Source organism: Phoenix dactylifera, chromosome 3 (genome assembly GCF_051530095.1).
Source record: "Phoenix dactylifera cultivar Ajwa chromosome 3, Ajwa_hap1_PhDact_Kaust_v1.1, whole genome shotgun sequence".
Taxonomy (NCBI): Eukaryota; Viridiplantae; Streptophyta; class Magnoliopsida; order Arecales; family Arecaceae; genus Phoenix; species Phoenix dactylifera.
The window spans coordinates 19,701,819-19,726,138 of record NC_143192.1 but is presented as its reverse complement, the minus strand read 5'-3'; positions in this window follow the sequence as shown (position 1 = coordinate 19,726,138).

The following is a 24,320-nucleotide window of genomic DNA, read 5'->3' as shown; positions in this document are numbered from 1 at the left end:
AACTGTTTTTCATAATCACTGAGTGAGTATAAAGATAATCCATGCTTAAGGAAGATGCAGTGTCCTGCCACCCTATTTTAGGGTAGACATTTCATACCTACTGAAGATGGGTTTTCCTAAAATTACTTCAGTGAATTTTTTATTTGAATGCTTAAAGGGTTTGTAGCCAATTTGCATGTTAATCTAAGACGAATTAAAATACAAATAATCCTTGTTACGATGTTAGTAGTGAATTCTTTGCCATAGGTTCCCTCAAACTGATATCATTTTAATTGCATTTCTTATTAAATTGCTTAGTTTAATAGTCTTCAAACTCTCTCTTTCATATTATTTTTAAGAAAACAACTGTACCCCAATCCCTGTGGATCGATACCCGTAATCACTATCCTACTAGATACGTGCTATTGCGTGGTCTTTAAAATTAACTATCATTAGGTGAGGTTTTCATGACTTTGAGACCAAGTAGTACTGCAACATGTTTGAGAAGCATTGTACAAGAGTTGTACACTCATCCATTTATGTGTCACCGATAACTGTTAGATGAGGTGGCATGTAAATCGGTGGGACCGCAGTACCCACTAGAAAACCTAGTCGTGTAGGATTTTTGTTTTCCTACTAGGGGAGTATGAGGAATTCGAGAAAATAGTGGGAGGTACATTTGTTCTAAAAGACCCTAGAACAAATTAGGATCAAGTACAAAAATCTAACTAGAATCTTTACTCTCTGCAGATCACAATGTCAGCCTCAAACCCTTTGACCCGTATTCTTGAGACCAACCGATTGACCGGTACCAATTACAAAGACTAGCTTAGAAACCTCAAAATCATTCTGAGTTGCGAGAAAATAGGCTTTGTGCTCGACAATGATATCCCCACATTACCAACACGTCCGACCGCTGATCAGCGTGCGACGCATGAAAAGTGGACAGACGATGACATTAGGGTCAAGTGCTACATCATGGCATCCATGTCCAATGAACTCCAATGCCAGCATGAGAATATGAAGACTGCTAGGGACATACTGGCACACCTGCAAGAGTTGTATGGTAAGCAGAGTCACACAGCTTGCTTTGAAGTGTCCAAGAGGCTCTTCAAGGCAAAGATGCGCGAGGGGCAGTCTGTCCATGATCACGGTCTGACTATGATCAAGGACCTAGAGGAGCTTAAGAAGCTCGGTATGAACATGCACAAGGAATTGCAAGTGGATCTGATCCTGCAATCCATTCCTGATTCATTTGGACAGTTTATAGTAAACTACCACATGAATAAGATTGAATGCACTAAGACTGAACTATTAAATATGTTGGTAACTGCTGAGGGAGCCTTGAAAGGTTCAAGGAGCAATGTCCTTGCTGCTGAGTTAACTTCTGGTTCCAAGAGAAAGTCTACTTGGAAGAAGAAGAAGCCAGCAAAGAAGCAGAAGAAAGACAAGAAGCCAAAGGAGAAAGTTCAAAAGAAAAAGGCTAAGAACAAAGAAAAATGTTTTCACTGCAATGTCGATGGCCACTGGAAGAGGAACTGTCCTTTATACCTCGAGAGCCTGAAGAACAAGAAGGCAGACACACCTTCAGAAGGTATGTTAGACTTGCTCGTAATTGAAACTAACCTTACGGTTTCCTTTACTTCTAGTTGGGTCATATATTCCGGTTCTAGTGCTCATTTGTGCACTACTATGCAGGGTCTAAAGGAAAGTAGAAGGCTGGCGGAATGTGCGGTAACCCTTCGGGTTGGCAATGGGGCAAAAGTTGCTGCTGTGGCTGTGGGCACCTACCCTCTGCGACTACCGTCTGATTTTAGTTTATTACTTAGAGACTGTTATTATGTAACTGCTGCTAGCAGAAATTTGATTTCTGTTTCATGTCTAGCACAGGATGGTCATGTTTTTACATTTGACAAAGACTGCTGTTTTATTAATTTCAGAAATAAAATAGTCGCACGTGGTTTTATGATTGACAGTCTCTATCATTTGCATATGGATGTATCTGTAAATATGTATGAGCAAGAAGTGAGTGCCAAAGGATCCAAAAGATCCAGGGATGAGACAAATCAAAAGTATTTATGGCACCTCAGGCTTGGCCATGTTGAAGAGGACAGAATGAACAAAATAGAGAAAGATGGGCTTCTCGGCTCATTGACTTCCGAGTCATATCCAGTTTGTGAGTCCTATCTTCAAGAAAAAATGGCTAGATTGCCCTTTGTAGGACATGGGGAGAGGACCACTGAAATACTTACTGTTGCCCAGAGATGGTCACCCAAGAGGGGGGTGAATTGGGTGTCTTAAAACTTTTTGTCTAATTAAAAATAAAACACACAAATGTATGAGCTAAAGTAAAAATAAAGGTATGAAAACAGACAATCGCAAACACAAGCTTTTATAGTGGTTCGGAGCTTCCACTGCTCCTACATCCACTCCCCAAAGCACCTTTGGGAATTTCTACTATAATCCAAGATTACAGTACGGTAGTTTTGCGAGTTCACTACCCAACTCGTTGTTTTACACCGGGCTAACAACGAACCCTATAACCCCCAATTTCACCTAGGCTTGGGACGCCTTTCCCTTGTTCCAAGTCCCTTGACTGGAACAAGCACAATATTGAAAAAGTTTTACAAAAGATTTGAAAGCTCTAAATAAGCAAATATAACATTGATAAACAATGAAACCCGGAAGAACCCTTTTAGCCGTTGGAAGCGTGGAAAATGGTGGTTCTTCCGATGTGGATCGCGTTGGCTTGAATGTGAGCTTTGAATGCCGAACGGGAGAGAGTAGTTGAGCACGAAATCAGTTGGGAAACTTGAAGGCACTTGATTTCTTCACTTGAATGCACTGACTCCCTTGAATCTCTTTTTCTTTCTTCTCTCTTGAATGATCTTGTGTTGGGTTGGTGAGAAGTTGTTGGAAAGCACTTAAGAGCTCCCTTTTATAGCCCAAAAAGCAAATATAGCCGTTAGAGATAAAGTTAAAGAGATTTGAAATTCAAACCAAACCTGCAAAAGTTGTCAGTCGCGTCCCAGGTGCTCCGGAGATGTCTCCGCTTCATCGCGAGACGTCTCGGCTGTAAGATTTTACTTTTGACGATGTTTGGGGTCGACTCGGCGCTTTACGGGGACGACTCTGGAAATGAGCCGTTTGAATACTTGTTTTTCTGTTTTTCTGAGAGGGTCGCCTCGGCACTTTACGGGGACGTCTCGGCTTGTTTGCGCTTTTTGCATGGGGACGACTCCGCTGCCTTGGGGACGACTCCGCCGTTATATCTCCGAAAAACAAGTCTTCTGGAATTCTCTGAGAGAGTCGACTCCGCTCTTTCAGGGGACGTCTCCGCTGCCTTATCACCGAAAAAGACATCCTCTGGAAAACCCTGAGAGAGTCGACTCCGCTACCTCGGGGACGACTCGGGAAGTTTGCTTTTTACTTGCGGGGACGACTCCGCGTCCTGTGGAGACGGCTCGCGCGCATCTCTTGAAATCAGCCTTTCTGCCGCCACTGAGAGAGTCGACTCCGCTACTGAGAGAGTCGACTCCGACCCTGCGAGACGCCTCGCCAGGTGCCGGGGACGTCTCCAAACGTGCAGTTCTTCCTGTTTGTGCCAGAGACGTCTCTGGGACAAACCGGAGACGTCTCGGCTGTCCCTGATCTGTTTTCTTCAACTCAAAAAATTCTTCAATAAATTCATAAAAATTATGGAAACTTGCCTAGATATTTCTTAACAATATTCTTAATTAAGCACCTAAAATTCTCAAGTAAATTGTTAAGATAAATGGAATTATACTCTAGTGTTTTGTATTCATCAAAATCCATTAGGGGGTCAACAATCTCCCCCTTTTTGATGATGACAAAACACTGAGTATATGCAAAATTCGAAATTTAAACATATACACAGTATTTGATCAGATGTACAAGTATAATGTTTTGATTAGAGCTAGATACAGTGTGCATAATTCAGAATAGTCAATTTTCAGTTCTATCCTTATGCATAAGATTGATCTTAATAGCTCTTAAGCAATTTTAGCATATCAACTGAATTTGAATTAAGTTAAAATGTGATATTGATGCTAAAGATAATTGAAAGCTAAGTTCTTTTTGACTCCCCTTTCTTTTCCAGAAGGGCAATTATCTTAATGCCAATATTCTTCAATTTTGCATTCCCTATTGGTTCTACTCCATATATAAGTTCTATATATCTACTCCCCCTTTTTGTCATCAACAATGAAGGGGACAAATTATACGTAGGTACTTAAAACACAATTCCTAGGAGAATTCAGCATATTACAATGAATCACTCAAAGATATTCAAGTTATGCTCCCACTATCTATTGTTTTATTAATGAATTCAGAATTCATTTCACTCCCCCTTTGATATTCAGGTTGTGCTCCCCCTGTAAAAGTAATTCATTTCAGACCTTTGTAAAAGTAATTGTGCTCCCCCTGTTTTGTATGCATTCATAAATTATGTCAAATTTGAGCACTTAAGGTATGTTATGAGATCTTTAAGGCACATCATAGAGTCACATACACAGAGTTAGAAATGTACACAAGGTTTCAAAAGAAATTGTATGTCATTCATATATCATTGTAAACCTTTGAAGTCATTACAAAGTTAAAAGAGGAGATCATTACAAGTATTCATCTCTAATACAAAAAGTGTTTCAAAATGAGCCTAGGGTTTACAAAAGAAGAACCCTAGATGTCTACAAAATGTCCCTCATCGGCGACGTTGCTCATAAGCCCTACAAGCTGCATCTATAAATGCATTGATGGAATCTAATAATGTTTTGAACTGCTCTCCCTGGGACTGATGAAAGGCTGCCACTAGTGCTTCAAATTCAATGCTTGCCCTTTCAATTCTTCCTCGAAGTTGGGCAACCACAGTGCCCACATTACCTCCAGGGCTTGTCAGTTCTTGAAGGCTATTTGAAATGGTCCTCAAGCTGTCTTGTAGCTCAATTGATCTGAAGGCTTGGGTGGCATTCACACTAACTAGTTCTTGCGCTGTAGCTTCTATCTGAGCTCTAATTTCCTTCAGCTCTTGTAGAATCCCTTCATGTGAGGCTCTGATGGGGGCCAACTCAGTAGAGATCATCGATCTCATCTCCTCCCTCATCTGCTGGCAAATTACAGATGCTAAAGTGCGCATCTGGTCTTCTGATAGGGAGTAGGGCCCACTGACTGGAGGAGGTGGTGGCATGTATGTGGAAGGTCCAGCTGAGCTGGAGGGTACATCAGGAAAGTCCATGTGGCTATGTGGAGGAGAGTGGTGGTCAGGCTCCTGAAGTGGGATCTCAGGCTCTAGGGTTTGAGCTTTTCTCTTTGGTACCTTGACCCATGACCCATCTACCTTGTGAAACTCCATTCTTCGCATTGTGCTCTCATTATAATAGTCGGTGTTTCTCAAGGGTTTTGCAGGTTCATTTTCTGGAATGGGTACTTTGAAATGTTTGAAGAGTAGGGTAAGGATCATCCCATAAGGTATGCTAAACCTAGAATACCTATGACATGTAGCAATGTAGTTCAACATAAGTCTAGGGAGGTTTAGGGGAATCCCTAGTAGGATGTGGTGCATAATAACTAGGTCTCGCTCCGAAACAAAATCGAAGCGACCGGTTTTTGGAAACAAGACCCGGTTGACAATACTCAAATGTAGTCTCATCTCGGCATTTAGGTCTTGTGAGTTCACTACATCAAGAGGGCCGCAGTCCTCTCGTCCTAAAAGCAAGTTTAGGGCTATTTCCCTTTAGGGATGTGAGGTAGGAGCCTCACCGTCCTTAGGGATTTGCAAAACGCTAGATAGGACATCTTCATTAATCTCTACCAACGTCCCCCAGACATGTGCAGTGTACCCTAAGTCCCCTAAGGCCATATTGCTAAATAGTTCTCTAACTAGGCCGGGGTAGGTCGATGTATTGAGGGTACAAAGGTGTTCCCAACCTTGGGCACGGAGTCTCTCTCCAATAGAGAACCCCTCACTATCTAGAAAATAAAAATCTATGTACCTTCCAGTGGTTACTGTGCGATTCGCACAGGAAATGGTCGCGGTTGGCGGAGCAACCGGAGGAGACGGCGCGGAAGGCTCTTCCCTCCGTTCCTCACCGTCGGTCGCTGCCCTAGGACGCCTCCCACCAGTCCTCCTAGCTCTTTTAGGTGCCATTGAATGGAAAACCTAGGGAAATGAGGAGAAAGAGGCTAGGGTTTGTGTTGGAGAGAAAATGGAGGCTAGGGTTTTTGTTTTTGTCGGGGATGAAAGGGATAGCTCGGGTCGGCTCGAGCTGTTTCGACCTATTTTAAAAACCCTCATTCGGTCCCCGAGACGTCTCCGCAACTGATGCGAGATGTCTCGCCGGGGGGACGTCTCTGCGATTTGCCAGAGACGTCTCCGGCACTGAAAAATTTCAGACTGATTTGTAACCTTTTCCTAATTTATTTTATTTAACCACATTAATCAACATGATTTCTTTTGGTGAATACAGAGTGAGTTTGTTTGTGATCCTTCCCCTTAATAATACATCCTATAAAAGTTTGATAATGATTTTTGAATAATTAATATTGAAATGAGGAATGTTTGACCAAATTTCGAATACCTATGAAATAGGCTCTGAAAATATCTCCATGAAGAGTCCAAGGGAGGGTAACCATCCTCCGAAAAGTCAAATAGTTCGTCATTTAGCTTAGATGGATTCATGCTTTCACTTATGGACCTTGAGGTGGATTACTAGTTTGTGTAGCCAAGCATTGCAATACAAGTTGAATTTATTTGCTAGGATCATACAAGCTCAAAGCATTCCTTAAGAAGTTGAACCTATCTTTACAAAGGGGCTTTGTAAAGATATCGGCCAATTGATTTTCAGTACATACATATTCAATCATCACATCATTTTTCAGCACATGATCCCTAATAAAGTGATGCCTAATCTCTATGTGCTTTGATTTAGAGTGTTGGACAGGATTTTTTGTTAAATTAATTGCACTTGTATTATCACATTTAATTGGTATATTATCCATTTTGATACCGAAGTCTTCAAGTTGTTGCTTAATCCAAAGAACTTGGGCACAACAGCTTCCAGCTGCAATGTACTCAGCCTCAGCTGTGGACAAGGCAACTGAATTTTGTTTCTTGCTAAACCAAGAAACCAAATTAGCACCCAAGAATTGACATGTGCCACTTGTGCTTTTTCTGTCGAGTTTGCACCCGGCAAAATCAGCATCGGAATAAGCAATTAAATTTATGTCAGATTGTTTAGAATACCATAAGCCTATATTAGATGTTCCTACTAGATATCTAAAAATTTTTTTAACAGCTTGCAGGTGTGATTCCTTAGGACATGCTTGGTATCTAGCACACATACAAACACTGAATAATATATCTGGTCTACTAGCAGTAAGGTAAAGTAAAGAGCCTATCATACCTCTGTACAATTTGCAGTCTATACTTTTACCTTTTTCATCTTTGTCAAGCTTGCAACTTGAGCCCATGGGTGTGCTGATTTTCTTTGCATTCTTCATCTTGAATTTTTCCAACATTTCCTTGATATATTTGGACTGACTGATGAAGATGCCTTCCTCTGATTGTTTTATTTGTAGCCCAAGGAAGAAGTTAAGCTCACCCATCATGCTCATTTCAAATTCTCCCTGCATAAGCTTGGCAAACTCTTGACAAAGGCTATCATTAGTAGCACCAAAAATTATATCATCCACATAAATTTGTACAAGCAATAAGTCATTTCCTTTTCTTTTAATGAAGAGGATTTTGTCTACATTTCCTCTCTTAAATTTATTTTCAATTAGGAAATTACTTAATCTTTCATACCATGCTCTAGGGGCTTGCTTAAGTCCATACAATGCTTTATGCAATTTATAAACGTAATCTGGATGTAAGTGGTTTTCAAACCCTGGAGGTTGTCCTACATAAACTTCCTCCATTATATAACCATTTAAAAATGCACTTTTTACATCCATTTGATAGAGTTTAAAATCCATGAAGCATGCATATGCCAAAAGTAGTCTAATAGCCTCTAACCTAGCAACAGGAGCAAAAGTTTCAGCAAAATCTATTCCTTCCTCCTGATTATATCCTTTGGCCACTAGCCTAGCTTTGTTTCTTATTACTATTCCATCTTCATCTAGTTTATTTCTATATACCCATTTGGTGCCTATAATTGAAACATTAGGCGGTCTTTTCATTAGAGTCCAAACTTCATTTCTTTCAAATTGGTTTAATTCCTCTTACATAGCATTCATCCAATTATCATCTTTTTCGCCTTCTTCTAGTGATTTAGGCTCTATTTGTGAAACGAAAGCAAGATAATTACTAGTATTTCTTAGAGAGGATCTTGTCCTTACCCCTTGCGAAGGATCACCAAGGATTATATCCCTTGAATGACCATGTGCATACCTCCATTCCTTAGGAAGATCTTGATTTCTTGCTTGGGGTTGATCTTCTTCATCTTGCTGAATTGTATCTTCTTTGACTTCATCTTCAAGTTGCTTGTCTTGTATGAAGAATTCCTTCATTCTGTCTTCAAGTATACCTGCATCACTATCTTCTTCTTTTCTAGAAGAATCTCCATTAGTTTCATCAAAAACAACATGAATGGATTCTTCAACAACGAGAGTTCTCTTGTTGAAGACCCTGTATGCTCTACTAGATGAGGAATAACCTAAGAAGATCCCCTCATCTGATTTAGCACTAAATTTGCTTAGATTGTCCTTTCCATTGTTTAAAATAAAGCATCGACAACCGAAAACATGAAAATAGCTTATGTTTGGTTTCTTACTTTTTATCAACTCATAAGGTGTTTTCTTTAAGATGGATCTAACTAAAGCACGGTTTAAAATATGACATGAAGTATTTATTGCTTCAGCCCAAAAGTACTTTGGTAGATCCGATTCGCACAACATGGTATGAGCCATATCTGCTAGTGTGCGATTCTTCCTTTCTACCACCCCATTTTGTTGAGGTGTCCTAGGTGCCGAGAAATTGTGATTGATACCATTTTCGTCACAAAACTTTTCAAAGTACTGATTTTCAAACTCGGTACCATGATCACTCCTAATTGCTTTTAGTTTAAGATTGAGTTCATTTGAAACTCTATTATGAAACTTGATAAAAGCGGGAAAGGACTCATCTTTATGTGCAAGAAATGAAACCCATGTAAAACGTGAAAGATCATCAACAATTACAAGACCAAATTTCTTACCCCCTAGATTAGCAATTCTAGTGGGTCCAAACAAATCCATGTGAATTAGTTCTAGGGGTTTTGATGTTGAGACTATGTTCTTAGACTTGAAAGAACTTCTTGTTTGTTTCCCTAATTGGCATGCAGCACAAATTTTGTTCTTTTCAAAGTCTATTTTTGGTAGTCCTTTGACTAGATCTTTTGTAATCAATTTAGAAATTAAATCCATGCTAGCATGCCCTAACCTACGATGCCATAACCAACTAGTCTCATTAACTTTCGGATCCATGGCTACAAGACATTGGCCATCCTTCATGGTGAGATCATCAAGATCTACCATGTAAACATTTCCATGCCTATGTCCCGTAAGTATGATCTCATTGTCAACTGGACTACTAATTATGCATAGTGAAGATTCAAATGACACTTTAAAACCCTTGTCACAAAATTGACTTATACTTAATAAATTATGTTTTAGTCCATTAATTAACAATACATTGTCAATAAATGAGGAGGGTGATATGGAGATTTTACCAACACCAATGATTTGACCTTTTGCATTGTCTCTAAATGTGACTACTCCTTCTTCTTTTGATTTCAAGGTGACGAAGAGACTCTTGTCACCGGTCATATGCCTTGAGCAACCACTATCAAGATACCACATTCTCTTTTTATTCTCGGCTGCAAGGCATACCTGCAAAATGATCATGTGAAGCTCTTAGGTACCCAAGTTTTCTTGGGTCCTTCGTGGTTAGTGTAGTTGGTTCCCTTAGGCACCCATACTTTAGTTATGTTTTTAGCTTTTACAAATGTACTCTTGTTTGTTTGGATCTTTCTTTGAATACAAGAGTAAGCTTTATGTCCACTTTTTCCACAATGAAAGCATGTAGGTTTTTCAGTTTTGACATCTTTTGCTTTCACAAAGAAATTCTTTAGATACTTTTGTTGCTTGTTAGTTTTATATCCTAATCCGGCTTTATTAAAAATAGCTCTTTGATTTGAAAGAATAAGACTTAATTTTTCAGAGCTTTGTGTAAATTTTTCAACAATCGGTTTGTACTTATGTACCTCATTCTTAAGATTCAAATTTTCTTTAACTAGTTCTTCCTTATCCTTTTTAAGGGATTCAACATGTTGTGCAAGTGAGGTATTATTATCGAGTAGGGATTTTACTTTTAGATTTAATTCCTTAATTAGTGTTTTTGCCGTTTCATTTTCAATGCTAAGTTTTGAATTTTTATTTTCTAGATCAATGGTGTTAACATTTTCAACGCTCTCTTTCTCAATCAATAGATTTTTAATATCATCCTTTAGTTTTAGATTGGAGGCTTTTAATTCTTTATTCTTTGCTCCTAACATACTACAATCACTCATAAGTTCTTGAAAAGCTTCATACAATTCTTCTAAAGTAAAATTTATAGTTGAGTTTTGACATACCTCGTCATCTTCGAACGCCATGAAGCACAAATTGGCGGTCTCTTCCTTCTTTTCCTCGGAGGAGGATGTGTCACTATCGTCCCAAGTTGCCTTTAATGCCTTCTTCTTCTTCTTCCCAAAGTACTTCTTTTGTTGAGGGTATTCGGAACGAATGTGTCCCGGTCTCTTACAATCATAGCATATGATTGGGTCTCTTTCTTTTTCTTTTTCTTTTTCCCAATCATTTCTCCCTCCAAACTTTTTCCTTGGGAAGGGTTTCTTTCTTCTCATGAATTTCTTAAACTTCCTCACTATCAAACCCAAATCCTCATCTTTGCTTTCTTCTTCGCTCTCACTACTTTCTTCTTCACACACACTCAAAGTGGCCTTGAGTGCGATTGTCCTTTTCTTTGGCAACTCTTCTTCATGTTGCTTCATTGTGAGCTCATGCGTCATCAATGAGCCCAATAGTTGTTCTAGTCCCAAAGTGTTGAGGTCTTTGGCTTCTACGATTGCCGTGACCTTTGCTTCCCATGCTTTCGGCAAAGACCTGAGAATTTTACTCACAAGTTCCGGATTAGTATAAGATTTACCCAAACTCTTTAGACCATTAATTATATCGGTGAAGCGTGTAAACATGCATGTGATGGTTTCATTAGGTTCCATCTTAAATAGCTCATATTTGTGAACTAGAATGTTCACTTTAGATTCTTTGACTTGATTTGTACCCTCGTGGGTAACTTCAAGTCTATCCCATATTTTCTTGGCGGAAGTACAGGTTGAAACTCTATTGAACTCATTCACATCTAGAGCACAAAATAATGAGTTCATGGCTCTAGAGTTGAGTTGAACCATCCTATTATCATTCTCATCCCAATCCTCCTCAGGTTTGGGAACTTGAATGCCATTCACCATGTGTGATGGTTCTTGTGGTCCCTTAACTATAACCCTCCACAAGGCATAATCTTGTGCTTGAATAAAGATCCTCATCCTAGTCTTCCAATAGGTATAATTTGTCCCATTGAAGAGTGGAGGTCTATTAGTTGCCTGCCCCTCAGCAGGAACATTGTTGAAGGGTGTTGCCATCTAGATCTTTAGCTAAGACGGTTAGGTCTTCAAGAAATATACAGAGCACCCGCTCTGATACCACTTGTTGCCCAGAGATGGTCACCCAAGAGGGGGGTGAATTGGGTGTCTTAAAACTTTTTGTCTAATTAAAAATAAAACACACAAATGTATGAGCTAAAGTAAAAATAAAGGTATGAAAACAGACAATCGCAAACACAAGCTTTTATAGTGGTTCGGAGCTTCCACTGCTCCTACATCCACTCTCCAAAGCACCTTTGGGAATTTTCACTATAATCCAAGATTACAGTACGGTAGTTTTGCGAGTTCACTACCCAACTCGTTGTTTTACACCGGGCTAACAACGAACCCTATAACCCCCAATTTTACCTAGGCTTGGGACGCCTTTCCCTTGTTCCAAGTCCCTTGACTGGAACAGGCACAATATTGAAAAAGTTTTACAAAAGATTTGAAAGCTCTAAATAAGCAAATATAACATTGATAAACAATGAAACCCGGAAGAATCCTTTTAGCCGTTGGAAGCGTGGGAAATGGTGGTTCTTCCGATGTGGATCGCGTTGGCTTGAATGTGAGCTTTGAATGCCGAACGGGAGAGAGTAGTTGAGCACGAAATCAGTTGGGAAACTTGAAGGCACTTGATTTCTTCACTTGAATGCACTGACTCCCTTGAACCTCTTTTTCTTTCTTCTCTCTTGAATGATCTTGTGTTGGGTTGGTGAAAAGTTGTTGGAAAGCACTTAAGAGCTCCCTTTTATAGCCCAAAAAGCAAATATAGCCGTTAGAGATAAAGTTAAAGAGATTTGAAATTCAAACCAAACCTGCAAAAGTTGTCAGTCGCGTCCCAGGTGCTCCGGAGACGTCTCCGCTTCATCGCGAGACGTCTCGGCTGTAAGATTTTACTTTTGACGATGTTTGGGGTCGACTCGGCGCTTTACGGGGACGACTCTGGAAATGAGCCGTTTGAATACTTGTTTTTCTGTTTTTCTGAGAGGGTCGCCTCGGCACTTTACGGGGACGTCTCGGCTTGTTTGCGCTTTTTGCATGGGGACGACTCCGCTGCCTTGGGGACGACTCCGCCGTTATATCTCCGAAAAACAAGTCTTCTGGAATTCTCTGAGAGAGTCGACTCCGCTCTTTCAGGGGACGTCTCCGCTGCCTTATCACCGAAAAAGACATCCTCTGGAAAACCCTGAGAGAGTCGACTCCGCTACCTCGGGGACGACTCGGGAAGTCTGCTTTTTACTTGCGGGGACGACTCCGCGTCCTGTGGAGACGGCTCGCGCGCATCTCTTGAAATCAGCCTTTCTGCCGCCACTGAGAGAGTCGACTCCGCTACTGAGAGAGTCGACTCCGACCCTGCGAGACGCCTCGCCAGGTGCCGGGGACGTCTCCAAACGTGCCAGTTCTTCCTGTTTGTGCCAGAGACGTCTCTGGGACAAACCGGAGATGTCTCGGCTGTCCCTGATCTGTTTTCTTCAACTCAAAAAATTCTTCAATAAATTTATAAAAATTATGGGAACTTGCCTAGACATTTCTTAACAATATTCTTAATTAATCACCTAAAATTCTCAAGTAAATTGTTAAGATAAATGGAATTATACTCTAGTGTTTTGTATTCATCAAAATCCATTAGGGGGTCAACACTTACCCTAGTACAAACAGATGTGTGTGGCCCATTCGATGTGCTAGCCAGGGATCGTTATTCATACTTCATTACCTTTACCGATGATTATTCACGGTATGGATATGTGTATCTTATGAGATACAAATCTGAATCTTTTGAAAAATTCGAAGAGTTCAGAAATGAAGTAGAAAAATAAACTAGAAAATCCCTTAAGGCTCTTCGATCAGATCGAGGAGGAGAATACCTTAGTGGAGAATTCTGGGACTATCTCAAGAAAAATGGCATAGTCTCGCAATGGACTCCTCCAGGTACATCTCAACTCAACGGAGTGTCAGAGAGGAGAAATCAGACTCTATTGGATATGGTCCGGTCCATGATGAGCTTCACTGATTTACCTATATTTCTTTGGGGAGATACCTTACTTACCGCAATTTATCTACTGAATAGAGTTTCTTGTAAATCCGTTCCTACCACACTGTATGAGATATGGCATGGTAAAAAACCAAATCTTGGTCATCTCAGAATTTGGGAATGTCCGGCCCACGTCAAGCGACTACAGACGGACAAACTAGAGGCTAGGACCATAAGTGCTCATTTTATAGGATATCCTAAAGAGTCATTAGGATATAATTTTTACATCTCAGAGGATCACAATATGTTTGTGAGCCGACATGCCATCTTCTTGGAGAAACAGTTTATCCTTGATAGAGGCAGTGGGAGGAAAATTGAGCTTGAAGAGAAAGTCTCTGAAAAGCAACGAGTCATGGATCCTATAGAACCCATTCATACAGAGCCAGTACACGTTGTTCCTCTTCCACTTCACAGATCTAGTAGGGTCTCCCATCCTCCTGATAGATACTTAGGTATGCTTGAAGAGGACACTAAGGAAATGTTCCTCATGGAAGATAGGGAACACATACAGAATCCCAAAACCTACGACGAGGCGATATCTAATATCGATTTCGAGAAATGGTTGGAAGCAATGAAGTCAGAGTTAGACTCCATGCATTCCAACCAAGTCTGGACCTTAGTGGATCCACCAGAAGGTATTGTACCTATTGGATGTAAATGGATCTATAAAAGGAAGATAGGTTTGGATGGAAAGGTAGACATCTATAAGGCAAGGCTAGTAGCAAAAGGGTATAGTCAGCGCGAAGGCAATGACTATCAGGAGACCTTTTCACCTGTAGCCATGCTGAAATCCATCTGAACATTGCTTGCCATTGCAGCATTTCATGATTATGAAATTTGGCAGATGGATGTAAAAACTGCTTTCCTGAATGGATATCTTGATGAAGATATCTATATGGAATAGCCTTTGGGTTTCACTTTCAGTGATGGAGATCACAAGGTCTGCAAACTGCAAAGGTCCATTTATGGACTAAAACAAGCATCTCGGAGTTGGAACACTCATTTCAATGATGCAATCAAAACGTTTGATTTCATCAAGAACGAAGAGGAACCGTGTATTTACAAGAAGATTAGTGGGAGTTCTGTCGTGTTTCTCGTATTGTACGTGGACGACATTCTTCTGACAGGGAATGATATTCCCATGCTAACCTCGGTCAAGGTCTGGTTTGTTGGAATTTGTATCCTAAATGTCAATCGTCAGCATATTGATGATTGAATTTTGTAAATAAATTGACAAATTAATAAAGTGTTATTTGGCATTATTCATCATTTCATCTTCAAATGAACTCTTATATGATAAAGTCCTTAGGACTTATGTTATGATAAAGGAGGATTTATCTTTGAGTCCTTAAACTTGTTTGCGACGAAATGATATGTTGTTACTAGGACGACAACATTATCGAGATTAGGTCGTTGTGTGACATATACGTTGGTTGTCCTCTTAACCAAGGAGTGTGGAGACACTGGTATGCCACACAAGTGAAGTGTAGAAGTACATTTCACTAAACGTGACCAATTCCGGAACGCTCTACTGTCGAGAGATGTTCCGAGTGGATATGGATATAAGTTTGGCCCTCTGACCTGAGACCGCAACCTGTGACTAGCAAGCAACTCACTGTACTTTGGTACCGGACTACCTGAATTTCTAATTCAGTGACGGAAGGTCACTGGGTGCAGTCAAGTACTTGCGTAGTCAGTTGTGAGTCAAGATGGATTTGACCCCTTCTGAAAACAGGAGATAATGTCTTGTGATTAATTTAGCAAAACCTTGGCCAGGGTAATCCCAGTGAGGAGTCACGGAATATCTAAAGTTAATCACATAATGGATGTACTAATTATAGGGTTGATAGTGAGCTCTAAGTCATCCTGGCATTAGGAGTCAAAGGGATTGAATTATACAGTAACCATAGTTCAGGGTTCCAGAATATTTGCTTCGCATATATTCGACCTATCCGAACGTCGGGTACCATTGCTAGATGGTCACATCGATTAGTGTAGAAAATTGTTCCTATACTACCGGCTTAGGTTCGAACCTATGAGGTCACACGCATAGAAGATTCCTGATTGATCAAGAAAGCTGGTGAATGATTAAGAATCATTCAGGGGTAATTTGGTCAATTTGATTGGCAAATTATCTTATAAAATAATTAAAGTAATTATTGAAGGATTAATTAGTAATTAAATTACTAATAAACTCAATTTGATTGAGTAATTGTGCTAAGGATGAGCCAAATTGAATTGGATTCAAGTTTGGGCTCAATCAGGGTTTTGACCTGATTGGATTAGGTCAGAACCAAAAAGGACTTAAACTGATCAAATTAATTTTAAATTAATTTGTTCTTAATTGAGGATTGACCTAATTGAATTAGGTCCAACACAAAGTAATAATTCAATTTGATTGAGTTTGCATGAGCCAAAATTGAATTGGATTCAATTTGAGCTCAATCAGGGTCTGACCTGATTAGATTGGGTTCAACCAAATTGCTTTGTTTTAATTCGGATTTGACCAAATTTGATTAGGTGCAACCCAAGGGAATTAGGCTCAGATGATGTGGCAATTATTGGTGACATGGAATTGGATTTCATGAATTTTAAATAAACCAAAATTATTGCATGGCACATGGACCCATTGCTTGACACATGGCGACATTGTTTGTTATTTGAATTTAAATTCAAACATTAAGCAATGTGTTAAATGATTTTAATCACTCAAACCATCAGCCAAGGTGGCGTCTTAGTTTTTGAATGGATTAAATTCAAATTTCAAGAGGTGATTTCGAAATTATGAAGTGTTTTACCTTGCCGCATGGATTTCAAATTCCTTCCCTCTTGCACATGTGTTTAAAATTTGAATTTAAATCAGATTTGGTTGAGATCTGATTTGGGTTGTTCCTATTCCTTTGCATGTGCCAACTAAAAGAGGTTTTCTGAAAATAAATTTCGAATTTTGAATGAAAATTCGGAGGCCATTAAAAGGGGTCAAACATGGGCACCAAAAACACATCCATTGCAGCCTTCTTCCTCACCCGCCTCCTCCTCCTCTTCTTCTCCATTTTAGATAGGGTTTTCAGGGTGAATATCTAGAAGATTCAAGATCAGATCTGAGTCCTCTACTTCCCTTACAAACCTCATCTCTATCTGCTTCAAGACGATTGATCAAGAGTTGATTGAATTCCGGCGGGCAGATTTCAGCTTTCAAGTGTTCTGCAGCTGCTAGCACTGTTGCGGAAGAAGATCCTTCAGGACTTTGCGTGTACTTCTCGTAGAGGCCATTCGTGTACGTCGCTGCGAAGTCAAGAATCAGATTCACAACTTTCATCCATCATAAAAGGTATTAATCTAGCATTAATCATTTATTATGGTGTCAAGGTCTAGGTCCAATTTCCCAAGGTTTTACCCTCTTTTGGGGCTCCTCACGGAGATATCTCCAGAATCCATTCAATGGATATTCGGAGATTAATTGGAATAGAGTTCTTAAGTTTCAGATCTGATAGTTAATCATGCATAAAAGTTTTAGCATAATTGTTTAAACGATTCCGGCATAATCCTATGTGTTCTTAAGGTGCTGATTTCTAGATTTGATCTTGTAAGCATGCATGAATTAAATTGTTTGATTCGGTTTTTCTGCTGCGTTTTAAAACTTAAAAAGTACTACGTATGGCTTGATCCCCCTTATGAAGGGGTACGTAGGCAACCCGATCAGGTTCAGCCATGGTTTTCAAAAAAAAAAAAAATCAGCATGCTAAACACCGAAGAACCTAGGATTCACTTTCAGTGGTATCAGAGCCAGGTTTATGTTTAAACTTTTATGTTTTAATTCTTGCAATTAAATCTAAAATCATTAACATGTTTAGATTAGATCTAAAGTACTTTTTATGATTGATTTAATTGCTGATTATGCATGATTAAGTAGATCTGAAATTTTGGATGCATATGATGCATGTTTGTGTTAGGATTAGTAACATGAATAAATCTGAAATCATAATATTGTTTAGATTAGATCTAAATAAAGTTTATGATTCATATGATCTTTGATTTTAATGAACAAATCAGATCTGAAAATAAAAGTGAAAAAACAAATATATAAGATGTATGTTGTTTGTATTAATTCATGTTGTTATGTATATGTGATGCATGAACATAAAACATAATGACTTAAACATGAATTAAATCTGATTACATGTGATTAATTACAAAAACTCAGATCTGAAAATGTGTTTTAAGAACTGAAAGATTGTAATTAATATGTATTAAAAAGAAATATGCAATGATCAAAACTTTCATAAGTCTAAACTTAATTGAGAATTAAGTGTTATGAAATAGAATTGTAACTCAATTAATTGACATTGCATAATTTTTTGGGCATATGGGTTAGCTTGAATCAAGTTCTTAGGATTGGGTTAGACCTAAGGTTAGAATCAAACATGGTCTAGTTAGAGTTAATTGATCAAATCTAATTAAGTAGTAACTAGATTAGGTCAAGGAAACTCTAGGTTAAATACAATAGTTGTAGATTGATCAATTCCATGTCTTTGATTAGACCAAGTTGGAACTTGATTTAGGCTCAGAGGTGTAGCCCGAGTCATTTGAGTAATCAAATCGAAATTGATTAACCAGTCGGTGTCTAAGGTAAGTTTGGCAGTTTTGACCGGTGGTTTTTAATTGGGAGCTACTCGCACTGATTCGTCTTTGTCGAGTTAATGGCATATCCCTTCCACCGATCTCACTTACCTGGCCGACATGGTCAATCACATTTTGATTGGATCACTTAATGATTCGAGTTAGCCCATGCCTTAAGGAAAATTAGTATGACTGATTTAGGTGTCTCCTTAACCGGTTTGAGTCTAATCTGATTTGGTGAAGTCAGTGGGAGAAATTAGACTAACCGGATCTTCTCATCTATCCTAATTATGAAATCCTTTAAAATTATTAGGTCCTTAAAATGAAATGGTTATGGAGATAACTAGGTCATAGCCTCCCATTAAGTTGGGTGATAATGGGTCCAATGTTTTGATAATTATTGGAGGCGCCACACGCCTGGTACTTATCAAGCATTGGAATTGTCATTCAATATATGATGAGTTAAGTGTACCTTCAATAGGCGGTCAGGTGAGCCGAGCCACACTCGGGCTTGGTCGTCTATTAGTTGATTAGACTTAACCCTATCATTTAATGGTTGGACCTGACTAGGGTATTCAGTGGAGGCGCCACACGCCTGCCGGAAAACCTAGGGCAAAATCATCACTAGAAGTTGCTTGGTGAAGCAATTAGTTAAGAACCTACCAATAGGTGCATATGGGTTGGCCGAGCCACACTCGGGCCTATATGGGATCTATTGGGTTCTAGTGCCCACTAAAGAATTAGGAGTAATTTTTCGAATTAGAGGTAGAGGCTACCAATTTGTATAAAATAGTGGGAATATCTTTAGACTAAAGTCCAAGTCTACTGTGTTTAGTCAATTCATATACTAATAGCCAAATTTTCTTTTTATGCAGAAATGGCCACTAATTTATCACTTCGCTCATTGTTGGACAATGACAAGTTGACTGGTCCAAATTTCAATAATTGGCATAGAAAATTGAAAATAGTGCTAGAGCATGAGAGGATCCTTTATGTGATAACGGATCAAGCACCTGAGCAGCCCGCTGCTAATGCATCAAGATCGGCCAGAGACACTTATCAGAAGTGGCTCAGTGACCGGATCACTGTTCGATGCATCATGTTGGCAGCAATGAGTGATGAGTTTAGTAGGTGTTTTGAGAATACGCAGCCGGAAGATATCATTCAAGTGTTGAATGAATCATTCGGCGTTCCTGACGACGTTGAGAGGCACAAAACTAGTTGTGCCATCTTCAGCGCCCGAATGAAAGATGGGACCTCGGTAATTGATCATGTACTGTACATGATTGAGTTGATCGAGCGTCTAAGCTCTCTTGGCTTTCCCCTTCATGATCAATTGGGGAAGGATGCCATACTAAACTCATTGCCTGGATCATACCGTCCTTTTCTCACTCATTTTCGTATGACGAAACCTATAGTGAATTATCACCAATTGTTGGGGTTACTACAGACGTTTGAGAATGATCACCAACTTCTTAAGAAGACGGTGAATTTAGTGGGAGGTTCATCCAAGGGTCGCTCCTTTAAGAAAGGGAAAAAGAAAAATAAAATTCAAAAGAAACAGGTGCACCATGCTCAGCCTAGTCAGAAAAAGAATAAAAAGGCTGATTAGAGTAAGGCGGAGTGCTTCTTCTGCAAGAAGCAAGGACATTAGAAGAGGAACTGTCCTCTTTACATTGCATCCCTCGATCCGAACCGGCCTAAAAAAAGTGGGCAATCAGTTGCCAATCAAGGTACTTATATGATAACACCTTGCAATTTTTCTATTTGTGATAATTCGACCTGGGTATTGGATACCGGTAGTCCTTTTAATATTTGCAATTCGTTGTAGGGGCTACAAGTCAGTAAGAGGTTTGAAGAAGGAGAAAGGTTCCTGAATGTTGGAGATGGAAGACCAGTTCCAGTTCTAGCTTTAGGAATTCTTAAACTTGAATTCAGCTCTCATGTAAATGTCCTTAGTGATTGTCACTATTGTCCAAGTTTTCTATTGAATATCATTTCTGTAGGCCTTTTGGCCAAAAATGGTTATGAAATATCAATAAAAAAGGATTATTGCAATGTCATTTGGAATGGTGTTGTTGTAATGAATGGAATTCTGAGTAATGGCATTTACATTTTGTCACAGCCTGTTCATGTAATGTATAAATCCAATATGCGCCCTACAATAGATAATGTCACGGATGTCTACCTTTGGCATCATAGGCTAGGTCATATTAACAAGAATAGGATAAACAGGTTAAGTAAAGAGGGAATCCTTGATGTTAATGATTGTGAATCATTGACAACCTGTGAATCATGTCTTCTTGGTAAAATGACCAAATCACCTTTTACCGGAAAAGGTGAACGAGCCAGTGATTTATTGACCCTTGTACATTCTGATGTATGTGGGCCAATGAGCACAGAAGCTAGAGGTGGGTATTCATATTTCATTACGTTTACAGACGACCTTTCTAGGTATGGTTATGTCTATTTAATGAGACATAAATCTGAATCATTTGAAATGTTCAAATTATATCGTAATGAAGTAGAAAAACAAACTGGAAAGAGTATTAAAACTCTTCGATCAGATCGAGGAGGTGAATACCTCTCCAGTGAATTTTTGACATATCTAGGAGAAAATGGGATTCTCTCCCAATGGACTCCTCCTGGTACACCACAATATAATGGTGTGTCAGAAAGGAGAAATCGAACTCTGTTAGACATGGTTCGATCCATGATGGGGTTTGCTAATCTGCCCATATCCTTTTGGGGATATGCTCTTGAGTCAGCCTGCTATATTCTAAATAAGGTTCCAAGTAAGTCTGTAAATAAAACACCACATGAGATGTGGACTGGACGTAAGCCGATGCTCTCTCACCTTAGGATTTGGGGGTGTCCGGCGTACGTCAAACGTTTGAAGACAGACAAACTTGAACCCAAGTCTGACAAATGTTTCTTTGTTGGTTACCCTAAAGAAACTAAAGGATATTACTTCTACTTTGCTGAAGAACAAAAGTTGTTCGTAAGCAATAGAGCAATTTTCTTAGAAAAGGAATTTCTTGGTGAAGGAACAAATAGCTCTAATGTTGAGCTTAGAGAAGTTCAACATGTAGAAGATCCGACACCATCTACTGAACCAGTTGAGTCGGATTTGATTAGATCAGATCCAGAACCCATATTAGATGCACCATTAAGACGATCGGGTAGAGTACCACGTCAGCCGGACAGATACTACGGTTTCTTGGTCCGGGATGGGGATCCTATCGAACTTGATGAAAACGATGAGGATCCGATCACATATATGGATGCAATGCAGAGGTATGACTCTGATAAATGGCTTGGAGCCATGCAATCCGAAATGGAATCCATGAAGGTCAATGATGTTTGGACATTAGTTGACCCACCCGAAGGAATTAAATCCATAGGGTGTAAGTGGATATTCAAAAGGAAACGGGGCGCAGACGGAAAGGTAGAGACCTATAAAGCCCGTTTGGTTGTCAAGGGTTATCGTCAACATTATGGTATTGACTATGATGAGACGTTTTCTCCTGTGGCAATGCTCAAGTCCATTCGGATTGTGCTTGCGATAGCAGCACATTTAGACTATGAAATCTGGCAAATGGATGTAAAGACCGCATTTCTAAATGGAGATTTAGAAGAGGAAGTGTATATGATACAACCTGAAGGTTTTACATCTGCAGATGAGTCTAAAGTGTGCAAGCTTCAAAAATCCATTTATGGATTAAAGCAAGCTTCACGGAGTTGGAATATACGTTTTGATAAGGTAATCAAAACATATGGCTTCATTAAGAATGAAGAGGAACCTTGCATTTATAAATGGGCAAATGGTTCAGTTATTATATTCCTTATTTTGTATGTGGATGACATTCTTTTAATCGGGAATGACATTCCTGCATTACAAGGAATAAAGGTTTGGCTATCATCTCAATTTGCCATGAAGGATTTGGGAGAAGCATCTTACATCCTAGGGATGAAGATCTATAGAGATAGATCTAGAAGATTGCTTGGATTATCCCAATCCACATACATTGATACTATACTGAAGAGGTTCAGTATGATTAATTCCAAGAAAGGCTATCTTTCGATGGGCCATGGAATTAACCTCTCTAAAAGGGATTGTCCGACAACCTCTCAAGAAAGAGAGAGTATGGATAGAATTCCATATGCTTCGGCAGTGGGATCTATAATGTATGCCATGACATGTACTAGACCAGACGTGGCATACTCACTAGGAGTAGTGAGCAGATACCAGTCTGATCCAGGTAGCAACCACTGGAAGGTTGTAAAAACCATCCTTAAGTATTTGAGAAATACTAAAGATCAGTGGTTTGTCTATGGTGATTCTGACTTAAAACTTGAGGGATATACTGATTCAAGTTTTCAGTCAGATCAAGATGATAGCAAGAGCGTGTCAGGATATATCTTCACTCTTAAGGGTGGGGCCATCTGCTGGAAGAGTTCCAAGCAGCATACAGTGGCAGATTCTACATGTGAAGCAGAATATATCGCAGCATCTGATGCCGCCAAGGAAGCTGTATGGTTGCGGAAGTTCATCACCGAGCTTGGAGTGACACCCTCCATTGATGGTCCAGTGCCTATATTTTGTGACAATACTGGGGCCATAGCTCAAGCAAGAGAACCCAAAGCACATCAGCGGACCAAGCATATTCTACGTCGCTACCACCTGGTTCGAGAGATCATCGATCGAGGTGATATTGATCTTCAGAAGATTGACACAAAAGAAAATCTGGCTGACCCATTTACCAAAGTCTTCGGCATCAAAGAGTTCGACGAACACAAGTCGAAGATGGGTATTAGATACTGTGCCGATTGGCATTAGGCTAAGTGGGAGTTGTTGGAATTTGTATCCTAAATGTCAATCGTCAGCATATTGATGATTGAATTTTGTAAATGAATTGACAAATTAATAAAGTGTTATTTGGCATTATTCATCATTTCATCTTCAAATGAACTCTTATATGATGAAGTCCTTAGGACTTATGTTATGATAAAGGAGGATTTATCTTTGAGTCCTTAAACTTGTTTGCGACAAAATGATATGTTGTTACTAGGACGACAATATTATCAAGATTAGGTCGTTATGTGACATATACATTGGTTGTCCTCTTAACCAAGGAGTGTGGAGACACTGGTATACCACACAAGTGAAGTGTAGAAGTACATTTCACTAAACGTGACCAATTCCGGAACGCTCTACTGTCGAGAGATGTTCTGAGTGGATATGGGTATAAGTTTGGCCCTCTGACCTGAGACCGCAACCTGTGACTAGCAAGCAACTCACTGTACTTTGGTACCGGACTACCTGAATTTCTAATTCAGTGACGGAAGGTCACTGGGTGCAGTCAAGTACTTGCGTAGTCAGTTGTGAGTCAAGATGGAATTGACCCCTCCTGAAAACAGGAGATAATGTCTTGTGATTAATTTAGCAAAACTTTGGCCAGGGTAATCCCAGTGAGGAGTCACGGAATATCTAAAGTTAATCACATAATGGATGTACTAATTATAGGGTTGACAGTGAGCTCTAAGTCATCCTGGCATTAGGAGTCAAAGGGATTGAATTATACAGTAACCATAGTTCAGGGTTCCAGAATATTTGCTTCGCATATATTCGACCTATCCGGACGTCGGGTACCATTGCTAGATGGTCACATCGATTAGTGTAGAAAATTGTTCCTACACTACCGGCTTAGGTTCGAACCTATGAGGTCACACGCATAGAAGATTCCTGATTGATCAAGAAAGCTGGTGAATGATTAAGAATCATTCCGGGGTAATTTGGTCAATTTGATTGGAAAATTATCTTATAAAATAATTAAAGTAATTATTGAAGGATTAATTAGTAAACTCAATTTGATTGAGTAATTGTGCTAAGGATGAGCCAAATTGAATTGGATTCAAGTTTGGGCTCAATCAGGATTTTGACCTGATTGGATTAGGTCAGAACCAAAAAGGACTTAAGCTGATCAAATTAATTT